The sequence below is a fragment of the Dendrobates tinctorius genome, unplaced genomic scaffold, assembly GCF_039654945.1.
Source record: "Dendrobates tinctorius isolate UK_male_01 unplaced genomic scaffold, ASM3965494v1 ptg000150l, whole genome shotgun sequence".
Classification (NCBI taxonomy): Eukaryota; Metazoa; Chordata; class Amphibia; order Anura; family Dendrobatidae; genus Dendrobates; species Dendrobates tinctorius.
The window spans coordinates 1,887,014-1,911,511 of record NW_027361817.1 but is presented as its reverse complement, the minus strand read 5'-3'; the positions used below and the strand labels follow the sequence as shown (position 1 = coordinate 1,911,511).

The 24,498-nt window shown below is 43.4% G+C and overlaps 1 protein-coding gene across 1 annotated transcript in view; it reads left to right on the top strand.

Annotated features, from left to right (window-relative positions):
- Positions 1-230: 230 nt before the first annotated feature.
- CARD11 (caspase recruitment domain family member 11) overlaps positions 231-24,498 on the top strand; it is a 171,864-nt gene continuing 147,596 nt past the window's right edge. The window contains exon 1 of the mRNA XM_073546655.1: positions 231-395. The gene's annotated coding sequence lies outside the window, so the exon portion shown is untranslated. The remainder of the gene's footprint in view (positions 396-24,498) is intronic.

The window sequence follows — 24,498 nt, the reverse complement described above, 5'->3', positions numbered from 1 at the left end:
TTGTGACTTAAGTGACTACCTGTGGCGAGATAAGAAGATACTTTAGAAATTGACATCCTGTGCAATAAAGTTTGGATTTACTGGTTATAAAGATCGCACTGGTGGAACAGGAACAAGTACAGTATGTCACATTGACAAGTTTTGTGTGTGTGTGTTTGGTTTCCTGTAGGTTACGGCTCTATGGTTTCCGGTAAGCTTTTTTCGTTTCCCTTTCCTCCTTTTAGTTTCAGAGATCTGTGTTAATAATTCTCTGAGTCGTGATTGCTGGTTGAGAATTACGCATCATCTCCATGCACAGGTGAAAACCAAACACAAGCAGCAGCTCTTCAATGTCTATCTACTGTCACCTGGCCGGACATCTGCTGGACACATTTCCTATCAATTATCTGCCAAAGGTAAGGTTAATTTTACTTTTCCTGTCAAAGCAGCAAACATCAGATGTACTACATTATGCTCGACTAGTTATATGGCAATAAATCCATATTGACATAACAGACTTTGGCTTTCTGGCTACACTTGCAAGTTCTAGTTGCAGAATGCCAAATTCTCATTCTAGTACTGGTGAACCTTGGTGCATTAGTTATGATGTGCATGTTTTGTATGCAACACGTCTATATGTGTATGTACAAACTCATTGACTGAATGTTTTGTGGATATTAAGCAATGTTCAACTACTTTCAAGGGACTTTATAACTCTGCCACTCAGCTGTCAAGTCACATTGATTCACTTGCAGTAAGGCTGAGCTTCCACCGACTGTTTATGTTGTGTTTGCTAAAAACTTTTTTTGGTGTTGTGGCATTTGCTGTCTTATTTTTTGGCACCAAGTCCTTCAATGTAGTTCATGAATTTGGCACAAAATCAACAATGATATTTCTTTTTGTACTGAACTGTTTTTGTTTTTTTTTGCTGCATATGGGGACAAACCTTTTAAAAAGTTACACATTTGTCTAAAAAAGTGCCAAATCAATAACTCCACCAGTAAACTTAGGCGGGGACTGAAGTGAGATGTGTCAAGAAATGTGACCTTTAGGAAAGGTCGCATTTCATGAATCTGTCTAAACACTTGGATAAGCCAAGACATTGAAAAAAAATAAAAAAGACTTATGTTGCAAATAGTGTAAAGAATAAGACATAAGTAGTAATGCCAGTAAAAAGAAGCACATTACTTCAGAATACTATAGAAACAGCAATGATGATTTAGGGTGCCAGTGTTGTTACATTAGGCTACCTTAACACTGTTTATTTCTGTGTTCTTTCTTGTATTTTTCTAAATAACGTGTTTTAGTACCTACATTTTTCATTTTGTTTATTTAGCTTTGTTTCTAATATTACGAGCGATGTAGATTTCTCTTAGAATTATATGATTTGTAATATCAGAAACACTGTCCACACAAATATAACATGCTTTTTGAAGAGGCAAAAATGCTACTAATGGAGGCTTAGAAGAGAATAATGCTACAAAAATGACCAAATCAAAGTGAACCCATTAAATGCTTAGTTTTGGGGTAAAAAAGAGACAAAAATGTGCATATAGTGAAAAAATAATAGACAAAAAGAAGAAAAGCAATGTATGTCTTATGCATTTAATGTCTTTATTGACTCCCAGCAAACAACTGGATGCAAAAAAAACTATGAAAAGTGCGACTAAAAACACATCAAGTGATTGATCCTTTTATTCTACAAATTTTGCTGCATTTTTCTTCCTTACCACATTAAGAATTGCAAGACTAATGCTCTACAAATACAATAGATAGTGAGTTATTCTTAACATTCCAAGTAATTACCTATTCAAATGATAGAGTATAACAAGCAAATTGTTGGGGGTCCAATGAGACCACAAGTGTTCCTGAATGAAGCTTTGGAATGCTCTGTTGGAATCAGACCACCACTGATGGACAAGTTATGGCCCATCTTTAAGTTAGGCGATAATGTTAAATGTTGAGAATGACCCTGTGTAAAAGTAAAAGAACCTCATTTGTTCATATACAGACTTTATACAATTGCAAGTGGCGGTTCTGTCTGTAAAAATATGTATTTAAACAGATCATCTGATTTTAATAATTTGTGTTAATAAATTGAGGGTTTTTTTTTAAATCTCTATAAATAATGCTGATACTTTGGAATTTGCATACTGAAAATTCAGCACCCAACCTAAGAAACCAGGAGCCAGTGCTAACAAAGAATACATTTGCTTACACATTTTTCCCTTGCTCTTATGTCACTGAGCACCATCCTAAATGGGGCATAATGGAGAGCTACTGTGTAAGAACAACTCTCACCCTAGAATGCTTGAGAAGTCCTTGTGTTTGTAATGCCTAGTATGGATTATATGAGTCTCTAAATTCCCAGGAGTATTTGTCTTCACTCAGAAAAAAGTTGCCAGACAAGTTGCATGGGACTTGCTGGTAATCAGCACTTTTACAGTCTTTTTATAGGTAGGTGCAGTACTTTAATATTTCACCAATACACAAACATAAACAGTCGGAATGGGGGATGGTGATGGCAAAATAGATATCGGTTCTTCTTCCATTGTGGCTAGGTGTGTTGCTGAACAAAACATTAACTCTGTTCATTGAATATGAAGCTTCTTGCCATGCTGCAAACAAAGCATAATTTTAGCAGGGAAAAAAGGCATCCTGAATCTTCCATGGACTTGTCACCCACTGCCATGAATCCCATTGACGGTGCCTGGGCTATGATAGAGCATTTAGTGAGATAACATTCACAAAAATCTGCTTCCCAAGGAAAGCTTTGAGATTGTTTAGTAGAACACATTGATTCAATGTTTGTCAGGGTTAAATTGGTTGTCCACTATACAGACAACCCATTCTCAATCAATATGATTCCCCCCTAAAATAGCACTTATATTCTGATACCTCTGCTGCTTCCAGCGGTGTCTGCACTGTCTCTCCTGGGGATTGCCTGAGATTGTTGTGTCATGTGATCCCTGTGGTCAGTCAGCAGCATCTTTATTCTCTCCGTCTTTAGGCATAGCACATACATAGCAGGAGCTCTCACTGCCTCCAGATGTAAGTGACCGTTAGTTCACAGTGGTCATCACCATAGATACTTAGGTTACTGCAAAGCCCTGCACATTGGGTAAGTGGCACAGCTTATCAGAGAACTTTGCTACATTTCTAATTGGCTCCCACAGTCCCTCCATGCAGTATGATGCGTCCCCAGTTTTCACCCATGCAGTATGATGCACCCATGTGGTACAGTATGATGCCCCTACATACCCCACACACAGTGTGATGTCACTACAGCTGTCCACACAGTGTGATAACCGTTCAGTCCATAACCACACAGTATGATGCACCCATGTGGTACAGTATGATGCCCCCACATAGCCCACACAAAGTATGATGGCTCTACAGCTCCTCACACAGTTTGATGCTCCCACAGTGCCACCAACACATTATAATGGCTTTCACAACCCCCAATACACAGTATGATGGCCATCACATCCCCTCCATACAGTATGGTGCCCAAACACTTTGATGCGGGGTCACACAGTCCAGTTCACACACAGTATAGTACCACCACAGTGCCTCCAACACAGTATGATGCCCTCCCACACTGTATGATCTCCCCACAATCCTTCACACAATGATGCTCCAGCAGTGTCTCCACACAATATGATGCCCTCACAGTCCATCCTTGTAGTGTGGGTCGATAAGGGTAAGCAACCAGTAATAGGTGGTGCCCAAAATGCATATAACATGAGGATCATGTGAAAGATAATAAGACATAAAGTCTGCCCTGCGTGCCAGATTCCCAACAGTCAAGACTTCCCTGTTCCCACCAGAAGGAAGACACTCCATCTCCTCCTCAGGCTACTTTCACACTTGCTTTTTTTTGCAGCGCGTTTTTCCCGCAAAAAACGCATAGAAAAAACGCATACAAAAGCATACAAATGCTGCGTTTTTTTCAAGCATTTTTATGAGCATGCATGAAAAAAACGCAGCGTTTTTATGCGTTTGTATGCGTTTTTAGTGCGTTTTTACCGCGTTTGCATTTTTTCCCAACATTAGTTGGCCCCTCACACTAACCCAAACCATGACTTTACTAACCCTGACCCTAACCCTAACCAAACCATACCCTGACCCTGACCCTAACCCTGACCCTGACCTTATCCCTAACCCTGACCCTAACCCTAACCCTTAACCAAACCATACTAACCTTAACCCTAACCCTAAACCAAACCCTACCCAAACCCTAAACCCTAACTAACCCTAAACCCTAACCCTTAACCAAACCATACTAACCCTAACCCAAACCCTAACCCTAAACCCCCTTAACTAACCCTAACTATAACCCAAACCCCTAAATTCCATCATCTAACTAATGGTCAACAAAAAAACACATGCGCAAAAAAACACATACATGAGCATGGCAATGCGCACATATGCGCACCCATAGACTTAGAATGGGTGTCTTGCTGTAAAAAAACGCATTGCGCGCGCATGCGGTTTTTTGAGGCAAGTCGGACGCCCAAAAAATGCAACGATGCATTTTGTGCGTCCGAGCGCACACCACAAAAAAACGCATGCATGGTAAAACGCATACAAACGCATGTGTATGCGCACATAAGCGCATCCCATGCAAAATATAGGGGAAAAAACGCATGCGTTTTTTAGCGCTAAAATCCAGCGCAAAAAAACGCAAGTGTGAAACCAGCCTCAGTCTCCTCATCTTCAGGCCAGCTGTGCTGAACAGACACAAAGCTGGTGTTGATGGTACCCTCTGTAGCACAGGTAACCCTCTCCTGTTCCTCTTCCTCCTCAGCCTTCTCCTCTTAAGTATCACCCAATCCACTTTGAAAAGATGAGATGAGGCAGGGCTGAGTAGTATCACCCTGTCTACTTCCTTCCTCCGTCGCCACCTGGTCCGCATCCAAAGCTTCCTCTTCCATTATGAGTAGCGAGCATTTGAGTAGACATAGAAGCAGGATGGTTGCACTGATTATGTTGTCATCACGGCTCACCATCTAGGATGATTCCTCAAAATTTTGTAGAACTGCACAGATGTCAGACATTCAGGCCCACTCGTTGGTTATGTGTGGAGACTGAGCAGAATACCAATGGGTATGTTGTAGCTGGTATTCAACTACTGCTCTCTTCTGCTCACAAAGCCTTGCCAACATATGCAATGTGGAGTTCCAGCTCATGGGCAGGTCACAAACCAGTCGGTGAGGTGGCAGTTGCAAGAGCTGCTGCAGCACTGCTAGACCAGTGGCAGCTGTAGGTGACTTGCTGAAATGGGTGCACATATGGCTTATAAGTAGCTCAGGCAAATCGGGGTAAGTTTTCAGAAAACGCTGAAACACTAAGTTATGCATGTGAGTCAGGTATGATACAAGTGCCTGCTTGCCAAGCTTCAAAACCATCACCAAGGTACGCCCATTACCACACACGACCATGCCTGGTTGTAAGTTTAGTGGAGAGAACCACAGATCTGTCTAATCTGTTAGTCCTGTGAGGAATCGGCTCTGCAGTAGACGCTGGTTCAAACACGGGACTTAGTTCGCTGGTTCCAACAAACGTGCGGAAGTTCATAAACCATCAGGGTTGCAAAGTAAAACAGGCTCTTCCAGGTAGCCAAAGGTATCACAGAGCAAAATGGAAAATAATAAGTCCATGTAACACACAGGCTCAGCTGTTTAAATGTGAGTCTTTTCCTCTCAGATTCCAGCAGGGTCTGATCAGCACATACAAGGTTTCCGCACCTTGCAAAACACACAGACAAAGTGAGATAGCCCCAGCTGCCTAAAATCAGACCATTCAAGACCTGGACAGATGGTAAGTGAGCAGCTGATCCCACCCAGCTTTTTCAGCTACTCGTAAAACACGGATCCATAATCTGAGCTCATAAAACATCTCTCAGCGCTATATGTGCTGGAGCCTGCTTCTCTGGGTCCTACATCACCGAGGTTTGACACCTGGGGGACACATACCTCCCATCCACGACCTGTCCAGCTGCCACTTTGCATACCTCCCTCTGCCCAAAGGCTTGGCACCTTCTGCCAATATAAAATAGACCCTTGATATGGCATCCGCCATATTCCCATCTTGTTTCCCAGGCCTATGCTCCACCTGAAACCTAAAAGCTTGTAGGGCTAGGAACCACCTAGTTACTCTGGCATTGTTTCCTTTCTTCTCTCGCATCCACCTTAGAGGGGCATGGTCCAACACTAACCTGAACCTTCTACCTAACGGGTAATATTTCACAGTGTCCAACGCTCACTTGATGACCAAACATTCTTTTTCCACTATGGAGCAGTTCTTCTCACATGTGGACAGTTTCCAACTGAGGTACATTACAGGGTGTTCCTCTCCCTTAATCTCCTGGCCAAACTGCTCCCAGCCTGACATCCAATTCTTCCATCTGGACCACAAACTCTTTGGATAAGTTGGGCACCACCAAAACTGACTGTTTACAGAGGACAAGTTTCAGTTCCTTAAAGGCCACCTCAACCATAGTCGACTTTGTCCCTTTCACAAGATCTGTCAGCGGGGAAGCTATCAGGCCAAGCTCAGGATTGCTTCCACCTTATTTATTTGAGGCTTTATTTCTCCTCTACCTATCACATAACCCAGATATTTGGCTTCCTCCATCCCCAAAGCACATTTTTTGGGTTGATGCTAAAGTCTGCCTTCCTTAGGGCGTCAAGTATGGGTTCAACTTTACCAGATAACTTCCCAAGTCCTGGCTGAATATGACAATGTCATCTAGGTAGTTCGCTGAATGCTCTTTGTGGGGTGCTAAGACTTGGTCTATGGCTCTCTGGAAAATGTCCAGAGCTCCCTGCAACCCAAATGGCATCCTGACGTACTGATAACATCCGTCTGGTGTTGAGAAGGCCATCTTCTCCTTCGCATCTTTGGATAGGGGAATTTGCCAGTATCCTTTAGTGAGGTCAAGGGTAGTGATGTATCGAGCTGGCCCTAGCCTCTCAATAAGCTCATCTACCCTAGGCATTGGGTAGGTTTTGAACTTTGTGACCTCATTGAGTTTCCTGTAGTCATTACAGAACTACCACTCCCCATCTGGTTTTGGCACCAACACTGAGACTGGACCAGCCACTCTTGGACATTTCAATAATCCCTAGATTCAGCATCCGCTTCACCTCTTTTGAGATCACTTCTTTGCGGGAATATGGAATCTGATACGGTTTCAGATTGATTTGAACATGAGGCTCTGTGAGTACCTCATGCTCTATAACCTGAGTGAGGTTTGGCAACTCAGAAAACTGGACTTTATTCCGCTGCAACAGCTTCCGATATTGCTGTTTCTGTGAGTGGGACAAGGTGTCCGCCAGCTTAACATCTTCTGCGCTGCTATCAGACTTGGGCACCAGATAAGGAGCTTCCATGGGTTCTCTGTCTTGCCACGGTTTAATCAGGTTAACATGGTAAACCTGGTAGGGCTTCCTCTTCCCTGGTTGGTGGATTTTGTAATTGACTTCATCAACTTTTTCTACCATTCCATAGGGGCCCTGCCACTTGGCCAGGAACATTCTCTCCACTGTGGGCACCAACACAAGTACTCGATACCCTGGGTTGAACGGTCACAACCTGGTTGACCTATTATACAAGCTGGACTGTGCTTCCTGTGCCTTGAGAAGGTGATCCTTCACAATGGGCATCACGTTGGCCATCTGCTCTTGCATCTGGACAACATGCTCTGCCATGCTTCTATGGGGGGTGGTTTCAGCTTCCCAGGATTCTTTCACCACATCCAGAGTCCTCAAGGATAATAATAATAATAATAATAATCTTTATTTATATAGCGCCAACATATTCTGCAGCGTTTTACAGTTTAACAGTTTCAAAACACAAGTCATAAGTAACAACGTTAATAATACAATAATTAAAGCAAAATAAGACGAAATAAAATGACCCTGCTCGTGAGATCTTATAATCTACAATGAAGTGAGGGAGATACAAAGTACAGGTGTGTATTTACAATTGTGTATTTACAATGAAGGTCCAGCCATCTTGAGGGAGTGAAGGATGGATGGAGATAGTGAATGGGCTACACACGCACACTTACACATAGAATGACTTTGATTAGTGAACGGATAGGCCGCTCTGAACAAATGTGCTTTGAGGGAGCGCCTAAAACTATGCAAATTGTGGTTAGTCCTAATTTCTTGAGGTAGAGCATTCCAGAGGATAGGAACAGCACGGGAGATGTCTTGGAGTCGGTAGTGGGAGGTACGGATTAGTGCAGAGGTTAGTCGAAAGTTGTTTGCAGAGCGCAGCGATCGGCTAGTGAATGGGCAGCCAGTGTAATGACTGACGAAGAGCAGACACGTCCGAGTACCGATTAGCCAGATGGACGACCCTGGCCGCTGCATTAAGTATGGACTGGAGAGGGGATAGTCGAGTGACGGGGAGGCCAATTAATAGAGCATTGCAGTAATCCAGGTGGGAGTGGATCAATGCTACAGTGAGGGTTTTTGTTGTTTCCATGGTGAGAAAAGGGCGGATTCTAGAGATGCTCTTTAGGTGTAAGCGGCAAGAGCGGGCAAGAGATTGTATATGGGATGTGAAGGAGAGATTGGTGTCAAACATAACACCCAGACAGCACGCCTGCTGGCGGGCTGTTATTGTGGTACCACCCACGGAGAGGGAAATGTCAGATTTAGGGAGGTTAGTATACGGCGGGAGCAGAAGAAGTTCAGTTTTGGAGAGGTTGAGTTTCAGATAGAGAGTGGACATGATATTGGAGACTGCGGACAGACAGTCACTGGCGTTCTGTAGTACAGCGGGGTAAGGTTGGGGGAAGACGTATATAGTTGTGTGTCATCAGCATAAAGATGGTACTGAAAGCCAAATCTGCTGATGGTCTGTCCAATTGGGGCCATGTAGAGAGAAAAGGGGGCCAAGGACTGAGCCCTGAGGTACCCCGACAGCAAGAGGAAGAGGAGATGACGTGGAGCCAGAGAACAAAACACTGAAGGAGCGGTCAGAGACATAGGAAGAGAACCAGGAGAGAGCAGTGTCCTTAATGCCTAGTGACTGGAGCCTAGAGAGTAGGAGATGGTGGTCAACAGTATCGAAAGCTGCAAATAGGTCAAGAAGAATGAGCAGAGAGTGGTCACCGTTACGTTTTGCTGTCAGAAGGTCATTGGTCACTTTGATGAGTGCAGTTTCAGTCGAATGTAGGGGGCGGAAGCTGGACTGTGAAGGGTCTAGAAGGGAGTGAGAGGAGAGGTAACAGGTAAGGCGGGAGTAAACTAGGCATTCCAAAAGTTTAGAGATGAAGGGGAGAATGGAGACTGGTCTGTAGTTATTTGTGCAGGATGGGTCGAGAGGGGGTTTCTTTAGTAATGGAGTAACAATGGCATGTTTGAAGGAGGATGGGAAAATGCCCGAGGAGAGGGAGAGATTAAAGATTGTAGTTAGGTGGGTTGTGACGACTGGAGAGAGACTGGAGGAGATGTGAGGGAATGGGGTCGGTAGTGAGGAGTCTGGAGACTTCTTCTTCTGTGATGGGATCAAATGTGGAAAGTGAGCCAGGGGAGATGCAGGAAGGGATGGGAGTCACAGCACTTGGTGGTTGGGAGCAGATTTCCTGACGGATATTATCTATTTTTTCTGTAAAGTGGGAGGCCAGGTCATCAGCACAAATGTCTGTGATAAGGGCTTGTGCTTTTGACCTCAAGAGGGAGTGAAAAGTGTCAAAAAGTTTCTTTGGGTTGTTGGCTAGTGAGGAGATCAGGGTGGTGAAGTAGGTCTGTTTGGCGAGGTGAAGGGCAGCGTTATAGGTTCTTAACATAAATTTGAAGTGTATGAAGTCTTCTGGGGTGCAGGTTTTTCTCCATAGGCGTTCAGCACTCCTAGAGCATCGCTGGAGAAGTTGAGTTTGCGATGTGAGCCAGGGCTGTTTTACTCTGTGCTTGGAGGTTCTGAGGGTGAGGGGAGCTACTTGGTCAAGGGTTCTTCTAAGAGTGTCATTGTAGTGATGAAAAGCCAGATTAGGACAGGAAAAATAGGAGATTGGGGACAGTGATGAGTGTAGGGAATCTGAAAGTGTCTGAGGGTTAATGGCTTGTAGATTTCTTGCTGTGTGGTAGGTAGGAGTGAGCTGGGGTGGGCGAGGATTTGTGAGCGTGAAGGAGAGAATGTTGTGGTCAGAGAGTGGAAGCGGTGAGTTATTTAGGTGGGAGATTGAACAGAGCCGGCCAAGACCAGATCAAGGGTGTTACCGTCTTTGTGTGTCTCAGAGGTTGAAAGCTGCAAGAGGCCTAGAGAGGTGGGTAGTGATAGAAGCTGGGATGCAGATGTGGAAATAGGGCTGTTAATGGGGATGTTGAAGTCTGGGGGGATGACCTGGAAAGTGCATTGTGGGGACAGGAGTATGCTGACTCCACCACATGTCTGTTTGTGGGTCTCGGGGAGTGAGAGAATTGTAAGCCACCGTAGGAAATGGCAGCAGGAGAGACAGTGTCAGAATCCTTAATCCAGGTTTCAGTGAGGGCCAACAGATTAAGAGAGTTGTTCAGAAAGTAGTTGTGTAGGAAAGGAAGCTTGTTACAAGCAGACCGTGGATTCCAGAGGGCACAATTAAAAGATGGAGATGAGGGAGTGCAAGTAATATTAATAAGATTATTATGGTTTTGATATGAGGTAGGTTAGGTTGAGGTTGGGGGATGGTGGACTAGGGTTGGGGGAGATGTCCCCTGAAATCAGTAGGAGTAGGAAGATAAAGGATGTCGGCCATTGAGTAGTTCAAATGGGGAGAAGCCTGTGGCAGCTTGGGGAAGTTCCCTCATGGAGAACAACAGGTAAGAAAGCAAACAGTCCCAGTCTCGGCCATCCTTCTCCATTGTTTTCTTTAACATCGCCTTCAAGGTTTTATTAAACCTCTCCACCAGACTGTCAGTCTGGGGATGGTATACTGAGGGTCTGAGTTGCGAACTCTGCAGTGTCTTGCACAACTTCCTCACTACCTTTGACATGACGGGAGTCCCTTGATCCGTCAGTATCGCCTTCGGCAGACCGGTACGAGAGAATATATGGAGCAGCTCCCGAGAGATACACTTTGCAGAGGAATTTCTTAACGGTACTGCCTCTGGGTTCCAGGTACCATAATCCAGGACCAGAAATATATATTGATATCCTCTTGCGAACTTTACCAGGGGTCCCACTATATCCATCGCTATGCACTCGAATGGCACATTGACAATGGGCAACAGTACCAGAGGAGTGGGGAAGTGGGCGACCGGGGAGGTCAGCTGGCATGTGGGGCAAAAACGACAATAGGTCTGTAACACCCAGGCCAGTAGAATCTCAGTCTAGAGGATGCGCTCCTTGGTCTTATCTGCACCCAGGTAACCACCCAACACATGGGAATGAGCCATGTCTAACACCCTGCGTCTATAGGGCCCTGGTACCAGTAACTGCTCTATCACCTCACCTCTTTGCTTGGTTACTCTATACATCGGTGTTCCCCATTTATAGCAAAATGAGGGAACTGATTGTCAGCCCCTGGCTCCTGAGTCACACCATTTAACACTGCTAGATTTTCAAACGAAACACAAGAGAACACAAAATGACAAATTTGCAAAAATACTCTGTAATAAAACATGACAGTAATCAGCAAGTGCTGTATAACAAATACAGGGTATTTAGTCGATACGTTTTTTGCAAAAAATATATACCAAGCTGCTTCACCACGTCACGGTAACCCTTCACGAAGCAGTCCCTATCTAATGTATTTAAAACCTGAACATGTGAACACTGTCTAAATGAACAGGATACAGACAGGCGCCTCCTAACATATGGGCTTGTGGGGTAAGACAGCTCATTTATGTGCATGTCACACAGGAGACGGGTGGGGTCTCCCAAGCCATGCTGAGCACGGAAAAAACGGATTAAAAACATATGTGACATGCACAAGTGTGAAAAAGTCGGTAAGACACTGCTCACACCACCCAATGGCTGAAACACAAGAGAACACAAAATGACAAATTTGCAAAAATACTCTGTAATAAAACATGACAGTAATCAGCAAGTGCTGTATAACAAATACAGGGTATTTAGTCGATACGTTTTTTGCAAAAAATATATACCAAGCTGCTTCACCACGTCACGGTAACCCTTCCCGAAGCAGTCCCTATCTAATGTATTTTAAACCTGAACATGTGAACAGTGTCTAAATGAACAGGATACAGACAGGCGCCTCCTAACATATGGGCTTGTGGGGTAAGACAGCTCATTTATGTGCATGTCACACAGGAGAGGGGTGGGGTCTCCCAAACCATGCTGAGCATGGAAAAAACGGATTAAAAACATATGTGACATGCACAAGTGTGAACAAGTCGGTAAGACACTGCTGAACATTAACATGTGAGCACTTGCTGATTACTGTCATGTTTTATTACAGAGTATTTTTGAAAATTTGTCATTTTGTGTTCTCTTGTGTTTCAGCCATTGGGTGGTGTGAGCAGTGTCCACGACCTGTCCAGCTGCCACTTTACAGTCCTTTCAACAACTCTGTGCCGCGTAGTGCTGTTTGTCACCTAAAGATATGAGTTTAATCAGAGCCTGTTGCCGCTTCACAGAGAAAGTGCTGCAGTGCTTGCAGTTGCGACTGATATGGACCATAATTCTGAGGTGGAGGATGAGGAGGAGGAAGGGGTGCAGGAACTGGCATAGGAGGAGGGGGGAACCTTAACTGAACTTGGGCCCGCAATGCTATGCGTTGGTAGCATGTGTGCCATCTCAGGGTCCGACTCACCTTGTGTGCCATCAGGGAAACATAGCGTTCCTGGCCTAAAGCACTTGTCCACGTGACAGTGGACCTTCCCGGTAACTGCATTGGTCAGAGAATGGGTTATGTTATGGGACACGTGCTGGTGTGAGGCAGGGACGGCTTTATGGGAGAAATAGTGGCATGTGGGAACCAAGCACTATGGGACGGCCACCGCCAACGGGGTTGTGAAAGCCTCAGTTTCTTTTGAGCCTAAACGTCAACATTTCCAGGGCAAACATTCTGAAAATGTGGCTGTTTAGTGTTTGGGCCTGTGGATGGTTGGCTGCGTATTTTCGCTTGCATTTCAAAGACTGTGGTAGGGACAGCTGAACACTGCGCTCGGACAAGGAAGTGGAAGTGGTTGCTGATGGTGGTTGCATCCTGGACAAGGGATTGGCAAGAACGTAGCACAAGGGAAGAGGCAGTGGTGTCACCTGCAGACACTGATTGTGGGCCCAGGCGTTTGGCCCACCTAGTCATGTGCTTGGATGACATGTACATGAGCATGCTGGTGGTGGTTAGGTTGGTAGCAGTTTGGCCCCTGCTGAGCTTGTTACGTCACAGGGCGAAAATGACCTTTCTCTTGTCTTCCGTACTGTCTGTAGAAATGAGCTAGACTGGGAAACGGCTAAACCTTGGCCTAGGGTCTGGCCTTGTGCGAGTGCTCTGGGGAACAGTAGACAGCCTTCTCCTTCTACATACATTTCAGTCCAAATGCCTTTCACCTGAAGGCTACACTCAGTATTAAATCACCAAATCAAATTGGGGAAATGTCCAGGATTAAGAAGTGCATAACAAGAATGAACTAACAATTCTTTATTGATAAATAACAAATAAATAACAAGAAACAGATTAAAAACAGATGCCTCATGCCAAAGAAGAGGAAGCAACACAATATTATTATTATTATTATACATTTATATAGATTTATATAGCGCCATTTATTCCATGGCGCTTTACATGTGAAAAGAGGAAATATAGACAAGTACAATAAACATGTGCAAGACAAGGGACACACAAGTACAGAAGGAGAGAGGACTCTGCCCGCGAGGGCTCACAGTCTACAGGGATGGGTGAGGATACACTAGGAGAGGGTAGAGCTGGTTGTGCAGTGGTTCAGTATACTGAGGATCATTGCAGGCTGTAGGCTTGTCGGAACAGGTGGGTCTCCAGGTTCTTCTTGAAGGTTTCCATTGTTGGTGAGAGTCTGATGTGTTGTGGCAGAGAGTTCCAGAGTATGGGGAAAGCACGGGAGAAATCATGTATGTGGTTGTGGGAAGAAGAGAAGAAGATCTTGAGAGGAACGAAGGTTGCGTGCGGGTAGGTACCAGGAAACCATGTCACAGATGCGTGGAGGAGATAGGTTGTGATTGCTTTGTATGTCATGGTTAGGGTTTTGAACTGGAGCCTCTGGGCAATAGGAAGCCAGTGAAGGGCCTGGCATAGGGGGGAGGCTGGGGAATAAGTGTAGATCAAATCATTAGATCATATCAATAGTTCATTATAAAAACTGCATATCATAAAGACCAGCTTTGGGGTACTGAATATCAAAATTGTTGTTTGCAAAGTAAACACTAAAATAACCCACACAGCAAGTGTATTATATCAAGCAATATTGTGGGTATTATAAAATCAATGGGTTACCATCAATACAATACAGGCTAGTTTATGATGCATAAAAAAATTTAAACCATCGATTTAAACTTCACTAGGTATATCATCAATCTTCCCTAAGATCACATAGTATCTGTGTTTCCATTATTTTCTTTTACAATGATTTCTTTACTGACACACTACGGGTAAAAAAAAAAAAAGTAATAGAGTATCACTTCCCTATAAGAACTGAATAGCATACAGCAGAAAGCTATTCATAGCAGTCACTTGACTAAAAGAGGAAGAAGCAGCAAGTTTGACCAACTTTCTGACTTAGAAGCAGTGTATGGTAATCAATTTTTCATTTGCCGGGAAGAGAAAGTTGACTGATATGCAAAATAAACAGATGTATAATATTCAAATAGCGAGAAATGGAAACTGGGAACATATCAATGATCCATTGTTTGTTTTTTTTAAACTGCAAGGAACTCAGTAGATTATAATAAATTTCCATAAATTTGAAACATTTCTCTGGGTGTGAGCGAGTTACAGCTGCACATTTTTAATAAGAGTCCTATGTTGTACCTTTCTTATCATGTATTTATATCTCAGGCGGTCAGAAGAAAAAATGCTTTATTTCGACATGGATTCCACTCAGGCTTTTTTTTTTTTGCACTGTGTGGATCAGATTTAGTGAAATATAATAATGTGATACTATGCGACATTGAACATCTCGGCTGCTTATGTTTTACAATTATTGCAATGGCCAACTGCTGACTGCGAGATCAGTGATCTGTCATGGTGACACCAGAAGTGTATGTCTGCAGGTTCCGGACAATCGTTCTCCAAGAATAGTGCGCTTTAAATAGAAAAATATTGTTCTTGATCTGACAATTTAGTCTGGCATGTTTGTGGTCAGATCACTTTTATGATCAGTCAGTTGCAATCTTATGTATATGCCCGGCTGGAGAAAGAGATGGTGACATGAAGTTTAGAAGAGGAAGTAGATAAACTTTACAGAATGATCTTTGTTTTACATGATGATAACATATAACTGAACAAAGCTGCAAAGACAACTGCTTACTGGTATTTCGTTATCTGTTACAAAATATCACATTGTATAATCGTATCCTATGCACTGGGATATTCAAAAAAAAGTGTCATCACACAGAAAAAAGTACAATAGCTATTAGAGTAGTTAGAGAACAACAGGGAATTTTTAATGCAAGCATATTAGAAATTAGTTTAGATTACGGCATGAAATAGATAGGGATTTTGATTAAAATTTCTTTGACCTCAGGACCACCCCTTTATTGGTCACTGCTGAATATTGCACTTTATCGCCCATTCACAGTACTCCGAAAAGGCCACTAAGCAATTTTTGTGGCTCCTGTTCTTCCCCTTAACCCTACATTGCTTGTACCAGGCCTAAACGGGGACCAATTAAAGCTGATTGATTATGGTGCTAGGTGATACACCCTCATCAGTCTCCTATTAAAGACCCAGTTCAGTCCTCAATGACCCCATTAAGTGGGTATACAAACAAGATATGGGGTTCTTTGAGGCGTTCAAAGCCAACAAGTTTTTCAAGCAGAAACTGCTTCAGGAAACTACTTTTTTGACATTATTCATAGGTGTTTTTCTTTTCTTGAAGGGTCTCCTTAAGAGAGTGTAAAAGATTTGATTTTTTTCATGACAGTTTCTTTGCATTCCTTTGATTAGAAATTACCTAGTTTGAAGAAGTTTCTTAATTCCTTCAGGATCCACTTCAAAGAAGTGAGATGCACTTTTTTTTTTTTTTTCTAGAGAGGTCTTGAAAAATAACTGGTGTAAAAAAGAAAGTCTCAAAAAAACTCTTCATGTGAACATAAAAGTGACCTTCCCATAGGAATGAATTGGAAGAATTTTCCAAGAGTATTTGAAGCAGCTTTTGAAGGGGATTTTGGAAAGGATCTGCTCCAAAAGACTCCTCAAACATCTTTCTTAAGGAAATCGAAGAGAGGCCGTTAATTAATAATAATAATAATCTTTATTTTTATATAGCGCTAACATATTCCGCAGCGCTTTACAGTTTGCACACATTTCATCACTGTCCCCGATGGGGCTCACAATCTGAATTCCCTATCAGTATGTCTTTGGAGTGTGGGAGGAAACCGGAGTGCCCGGAGGAAACCCATGCAAACACGGGGAGAACATACAAACTCCTTGCAGATGTTGTCCTTGGTGGGATTCGAACCCAGGACCCCAGCGCTGCAAGGCTGCAGCGCTAACCACTGAGCCACCGTGCTGCCCTGGGTGTGGCAGTAAGTTGTTTAGGGCTCGCCCACATGAATGTATTTTCGCAGCAATGTTAATCAATGGGGCGGAGCAGATGAGCGGTTTTTTTCCCATTGGCCAAATCAGTGTGTGAAAAAAAATTGCAGCATGTACTAGTTTCCTCCATAAATTGGATGAGACTTGCCTATTCAAGTCTATGGGTGCACAAAAAAATTGGATGCCATAGAGACAAAGTGTAACAACTAATTTTTACGGCAGTATTGTAATTCTGTAACATATGTAAATGATTAATAGCTGTTACTGTACAAAAATTGATTGTATACGGGCTGCACAGAGTCTGCACAGAGATGACAAGTGGGAAAAGAATTCTTCTGCGTTTTCTGGATGAAACTGAACTTTTTTTTATATTGTCATGTGAACCTGGCCATTTGCTGGGGTCCAAGGGGATAACCGTTGTATGGATATTCGTTGAGCTACTAACTATCTCTAGTTTATGGCCAGCTTTTCAGAAGACGTTCTCAGAAATGTCTCTGAAGCTACTTTTGCCATGTGAAAACAAATGTGTTTAAAAATGTTTTCTCTTATGCCACATTTTCCCACATTGATGTGGCAAAAGAAAGGCATGAATACTACAATAATGCAAGCCAGTGGGGTGTGCTGTGGTTGGAAAAAAAAAGAAAAGTAGGCATGCTTGAATAGCCGTCTGGTTCTTAACCACATAGTGCAAATGTTTTCTAATTCCATTACAGCTATATTCACAGGAAACCTACAAAGGAAAAAATATTCTTAGTCAAGTACATAAGAAACACATATACATAAATACTCTTAGGGTATGTTTCCACGTAGCGGAAACATTCAGTATTTGCTGCGGATTGAACGCTGCGTACAGCCACAGCATTTAATCCGCAGAGGCCAAATGTTGCAGCATAGTGGAGGGGATTTTATGAAATCCTGTCTCCACTATGCGTCCGAATACGCGGGTGACACACCCGCGTAATCAGACATGTGGCGTGTCTTTTTAGACCACAGCATGTCTGTTTACCTTGCGGAGACACTCAATCTCCACAAGGTAAACAGCCTACTCTATGGATACGCTGCGGAGATTCTGAATGTGTTCAATGAGCACATCCGGAATCACCTCGTGTACAGAAGGGGGCGGTGCTTTGGGCGGAGCAGGGTTTCCGCTCCATCCAAAGCGCACACATTACGGTCTGTGGAAACATACCCTTAAGGGGAACCTGTCACCTCGAGTAACGCGATTTACAGTGGGGGTAATAAGTATTTGATCCCTTGCTGATTTTGTAAGTTTGCCCACTGACAAAGACATGAACGTCTATAATTTTAAAGGTAGGTTTTAACATTGAGAGATATAACATCAAAAATAAAATCCAGAAAATCACAATGTATAAATTATATAAATTTATTTGCATTTTCAGTGAGAAATAAATATTTGATCTCCTACCAATCATTAAGAGTTCTGGCTCCTACACACCAGTTAGATGCTCCTAATCAACTTGTTACCTGCATTAACGACAGATGTCTTACAAGGTCAGCTTTATAAAAGACTCCTGTCTAAAGACTCCATTAATCAGTCAGACTCTATACTCTACAACATGGGCAAGACCAAAGAGCTTTATAAGGATGTCAGGGACAAGATCATAGACCTGCACAAAACAGGAATGTGCTACAAAACCATACGTAAAATGCTGGGTGAGGAGACAACTGATGGTGCAATAGTAAGAAAATGGAAGGAATTCAAAATGACTGTCAATTAACATTGATCTGGGGCACCATGCAAAATCTCACCTCGTGGATATCCTTGATCATGAGGAACATGAGAGATCAGCCTAAAACTACAAGTGGGGAACTTGTTAATGATCTGAAGGCAGCTGGGACTACAGTCACCAACCATTGCTAACACATTACGCCGTAAAGGTTTAAAATCCTGCAGTGCCCGCAAGGTCCCCTGCTCAAGAAGGCATATGTGCAGGACCATATGAAGTTTGCCAATGAACACCTGGATGATTCTGTGAGTGATTGGGAGAAGATGCTGTAGTCAGATGAGACAAAAATTGAGCTCTTTGGCATTAACTCAACTCGCCGTGTTTGGAGGAAGAGAAATGCTGTCTATGACCCAAAGAACACCATCCCCACTGTCAAGCATGGAGGTAGAAACATTATGTTTTGGGGTGTTTCTCTGATAAGGGCAAAGGACTACTTCACCGCATAAATGGGAGAATGGATGGAGCCATGTACCGTATCATCCTGAGTGACAACCTCCTTCCCTCCGCCAGGACATTAAAATGGGTCGTGGCTGGGTCTTCCAGCAAGAAAATGACCTAAAACATACAGCAAAGGCAACAAAAGAGTGGCTCAAAAAGAAGTACATTAAGGTGATGAAGTGGCCTAGCCAGTCTCCAGACCTTAATCCCATAGAAAATCTATGGAGGGAGCTGAAGCTTCGAGTTGCCAAGCGACAGCCTCAAAATCTTAATGATTTAGAGATGATCTGCAAAGAGGAATGGACCAAAATTCCTCCTGACATGTGCGCAAAACTCATCAACTGCAAAAGACATCTGACTGCTGTGCTTGCCATAAAGGGTTTTGCCAAAAAGTATTAAGTCTTGTTTGCCAGAGGGATCAAATACTTATTTCTCACTGCAAAATGCAAATAAATTTACATACGGTAATTTATACAACGTGATTTCTTGGATTTTATTTTTAATATTCTATTTCTCAGTGTCAAAATACTACCCTTAAAATTATAGACTGTTCATGTCTTTGTCAGTGGGCCAATGTACAAAATCAGCAAGGGTTCAAATACTTATTTCCCCCCACTGTACTTGCCATGATTGCTACTAGCATTCAAAACTAGTAGATTAGAAACACATGAGACATGCACAAAAGTGAACAAGTCGGTAGGACAGTGTTCACACCACCCAAAGACTGAAACACAGAAAAAACACAGTATAACAAATATAGTATTCAAACTAGTTTTACCACTTAAGGACCAACAGTTTTTTTTCACTTTTGTGTTTTCGCTTTCTCCTCGCCTTCTTAGGCCTTAAGGTTCTATATATACAGTGTGTGTGTGTGTGTATGTGTGTATATATATATATATATATATATATACACACAGTGGGGCAAAAAAGTATTTAGTCAGTCAGCAATAGTGCAAGTTCCACCACTTAAAAAGATGAGAGGCGTCTGTAATTTACATCATAGGTAGACCTCAACTATGGGAGACAAACTGAGAAAAAAAAATCCAGAAAATCACATTGTCTGTCTTTTGTTCATTTTATTTGCATATTATGGTGGAAAATAAGTATTTGGTCAGAAACAAAATTTCATCTCAATACTTTGTGATATATCCTTTGTTGGCAATGACAGAGGTCAAACGTTTTCTGTAAGTCTTCACAAGGTTGCCACACACTGTTGTTGGTATGTTGGCCCATTCCTCCATGCAGATCTCCTCTAGAGCAGTGATGTTTTTGGCTTTTCGCTTGGCAACACGGACTTTCAACTCCCTCCAAAGGTTTTCTATAGGGTTGAGATCTGGAGACTGGCTAGGCCACTCCAGGACCTTGAAATGCTTCTTACGAAGCCACTCCTTCGTTGCCCTGGCGGTGTGCTTTGGATCATTGTCATGTTGAAAGACCCAGCCACGTTTCATCTTCAATGCCCTTGCTGATGGAAGGAGGTTTGCACTCAAAATCTCACGATACATGGCCCCATTCATTCTTTCATGTACCCGGATCAGTTGTCCTGGCCCTTTTGCAGAGAAACAGCCCCAAAGCATGATGTTTCCACCACCATGCTTTACAGTAGGTATGGTGTTTGATGGATGCAACTCAGTATTCTTTTTCCTCCAAACACGACAAGTTGTGTTTCTACCAAACAGTTCCAGTTTGGTTTCATCAGACCATAGGACATTCTCCCAAAACTCCTCTGGATCATCCAAATGCTCTCTAGCAAACTTCAGACGGGCCCGGACATGTACAGGCTTAAGCAGTGGGACACGTCTGGCACTGCAGGATCTGAGTCCATGGTGGCGTAGTGTGTTACTTATGGTAGGCCTTGTTACATTGGTCCCAGCTCTCTGCAGTTCATTCACTAGGTCCCCCCGCATGGTTCTGGGATTTTTGCTCACCGTTCTTGTCATCATTCTGACCCCACGGGGTGGGATTTTGCGTGGAGCACCAGATCGAGAGAGATTATCAGTGGTCTTGTATGTCTTCCATTTTCTAATTATTGCTCCCACAGTTGATTTCTTCACTCCAAGCTGGTTGGCTATTGCAGATTCAGTCTTCCCAGCCTGGTGCAGGGCTACAATTTTGTTTCTGGTGTCCTTTGACAGCTCTTTGGTCTTCCCCATAGTGGAGTTTGGAGTCAGACTGTTTGAGGGAGTGCACAGGTGTCTTTTTATACTGATAACAAGTTTAAACAGGTGCCATTACTACAGGTAATGAGTGGAGGAAAGAGGAGACTCTTAAAGAAGAAGTTACAGGTCTGTGAGAGCCAGAAATCTTGATTGCTTGTTTCTGACCAAATACTTATTTTCCACCATAATATGCAAATAAAATGAAAAAAAACCAGACAATGTGATTTTCTGGATTTTTTTTTTCTCAGTTTGTCTCCCATAGTTGAGGTCTACCTATGATGTAAATTACAGACGCCTCTCATCTTTTTAAGTGGTGGAACTTGCACTATTGCTGACTGACTAAATACTTTTTTGCCCCACTGTATGTATATATAAATATATATGTACACAGTTGGGAAAAAATATTTAGTCAGCCACCAATTGTGCAAGTTCTTCCACTTAAAAAGATGAGAGAGGCCTGTAATTGACATCATAGGTAGACTACAACTATGAGAGTGAAAATGAGAAAACAAATCCAGAAAATCACCTTGTGATAAGTATTTGGTCATTAACAAAAGTTAATTTCAATATTTTGTTATATATCCTTTGTTGGCAATGACAGAGGTCAAGCATTTTCTGCAAGTCTTCACAAGGTTGGCACACACTGTTGGTGGTATGTTGGCCCATTCCTCCATGCAGATCTCCTCTTGAGCAGTGATGTTTTGGGCCTGTCACTGGGCAACACGGACTTTCAAATCCCTCTAAAGATCTTCTATGGGGCTGAGATCTGGAGACTGGCTAGGCCACTCCAGGACCTTCATATGCTTCTTACGAAGCCACTCCGTTACTCTGGCAGTGTGCTTGGGATCATTATCATGCTGAAAGACCCATCCACGTTTCATCTTCAATGCCCTTGCTGATGGAAGGAGGTTTGCACTCAAAATCTCATGATACATGGCCCCATTCATTCTTTCATGTACACGAATCTATCGTCCTTGTCCCTTTGCAGAGAAACAGCCCCAAAGCATAATGTTGCCACCCCCATGCTTCACAGTAGGTATGGTGTTCTTTGGATGCAACTCATCATTCTGCCTCCTCCAAACATGACGAGTTTTGTTTCTACCAAACAGTTCTACTTTGGTTTCAACAGACTATATGAGTTTCTCCCAATACTCTTCAGAATAATCCAAATGCTTTCTAGCAAACTTCAGACGGGCCCGGACATGTACTGGCTTAAGCAGGGGAACACGTCTGGCACTGCAAGATCTGAGTCCCTGGCAGGGTAGTGTGTTACTGATGGTAGCCTTTGTTACTGTGATCCCAGCTCTATGCAGGTCATTCACAAGGTCTCAATTGAAAAGCAGGAATGTAATATCCAGTAAATAGTTAATAGAAATAGCGTATGGAAAAAATATAACCTTTAATTGGAATTATTTAAAAAAGGACTCACAACAAGAATAACGCAAAAACCCAAGTGTCACTAGGGAACCCTAAACCAAATAAAGAGAGTGTCACAAATTACAAAAAACATACAAGGTACCCAAAAGTACTTAAACCTATAAATAAGGGAAATAAATCCTCTTATAAAAAAAACTGATTTGTGATGGTCAAACAAAGGATGCGATGTTTTGCCCCTTCTTTGAACAATCTGTATCCATCCCACAGTATTAGTATACACAAATATTAGATTTTCTGCCCTAAAGTATTTATGGTGATTCTATAACACAAATACGTGTCGGCCAATACTGTGTGTCAATCAAGTTCACTCTAAATCACTGACATCTGCTCAGGTACATTATGACACTAGCTAGCCCACTTTTAGTCAGTATCATCAAGGACCGCAAAAAGACAAAATTGTAAAAAGAGACACACAATAATGCTATATGCAGCAATGGAAAAGGCAACAAATTCTGTACATTATCTGGGGCCACACACTGTGCAGCATTATCTGGGGCCACTCACTGTCCTCATTATCTGGGGCCACTCACTGTCCTCATTATCTGGGGCCACTCACTGTGCAGCATTATCTGGGACCACTCACTGTGCAGCATTATCTGGTGCCACTCACTGTGCAGCAAAACTGGGGCCACTCACTGTGCAGCATTATCTGGGGCCACAAACTGTGCAGCATTATCTGGGGCCACTCACTGTGCAGCATTATCTGGGGCCACTCACTGTGCAGAAACACTGGGGCTACTCACTGTGCAGAATTATCTGGAGCCACACACTGTGCAGCATTATCTGAGGCCACTCACTGTGCAGCATTATCTGGAGCCACACACTGTGCAGCATTATCTGGGGCCACTCACTGTGCAGCATTATCTGGGGCCACTCACTGTGCAGCATTATCTGGGGCCACTCACTGTCCTCATTATCTGGGACCACTCACTGTACAGCATTATCTGGGGCCACTCACTGTGCAGAAAAACTGGGGCCACTCACTGTGCAGCATTATCTGGGGCCACTCACTATGCAACAAAACTGGGGCCACACACCGTGCAGCATTATCTGAAGCCACACACTGTGCAGCATTTTCTGGGGCCACTCACTGTGCAGCATTATCTGGGGCCACTCACTGTGCAGCATTATCTGGGGCCACTCACTGTGCAGCATTATCAGGGGCCACTCACTGTGCAGCATTATCTGGGGCCACACACTGTGCAGCATTATCTGGGGCCACACACTGTGCAGCATTATCTGTGGCCACACACTGTGCAGCATTATCTGGGGCCACTCATTGTGCAGCATTATCTGTGGCCACACACTGTGCAGCATTATCTGGGGCCACACACTGTGCAGCATTATCTGTGGCCACACACTGTGCAGCATTATCTGGGGCCACTTACTGTGCAGCATTATCTGTGGCCACACACTGTGCAGCATTATCTGGGGCCACTCATTGTGCAGCATTATCTGGGGCCACACACTGTGCAGCATTATCTGGGGCCACACACTGTGCAGCATTATATGGGGCCACTCATTGTGCAGCATTATCTGGGGCCACACACTGTGCAGCATTATCTGGGGCCACACACTGTGCAGCATTATCTGGGGCCACACACTGTGCAGCATTATATGGGGCCACTCACTGTACAGCATTATATGGGGCCACTCACTGTACAGCATTATCTGGGGCCACTCACTGTGCAGCATTATCTAGGGCCACTCACTGTGCGGCATTATCTGGGGCCACTCACTGTGCAGCATTATCTGGGGCCACAACTCACTGCAGCATTATCTGGGGCCACAACACACTGTGCAGCATTATCTGGGGCCACTCACTGTGCAGCGTTATCTGGGGCCACATGCTGTGCAGCAAAACTGGGGCCACTCACTGTCCAGTTTTTTGTGGCAAAATTAGGGGGGTCGGCTTATACACAAGTATATACGGTACATGCTTTAATGAATATTTCCTTTGAAAACTATGTGTAAATGACAGAGAGTTGCTCTATGTAAAAGCTCATGTTAAAATCGCATTGCAATCAGATAGCAATTGCACTGC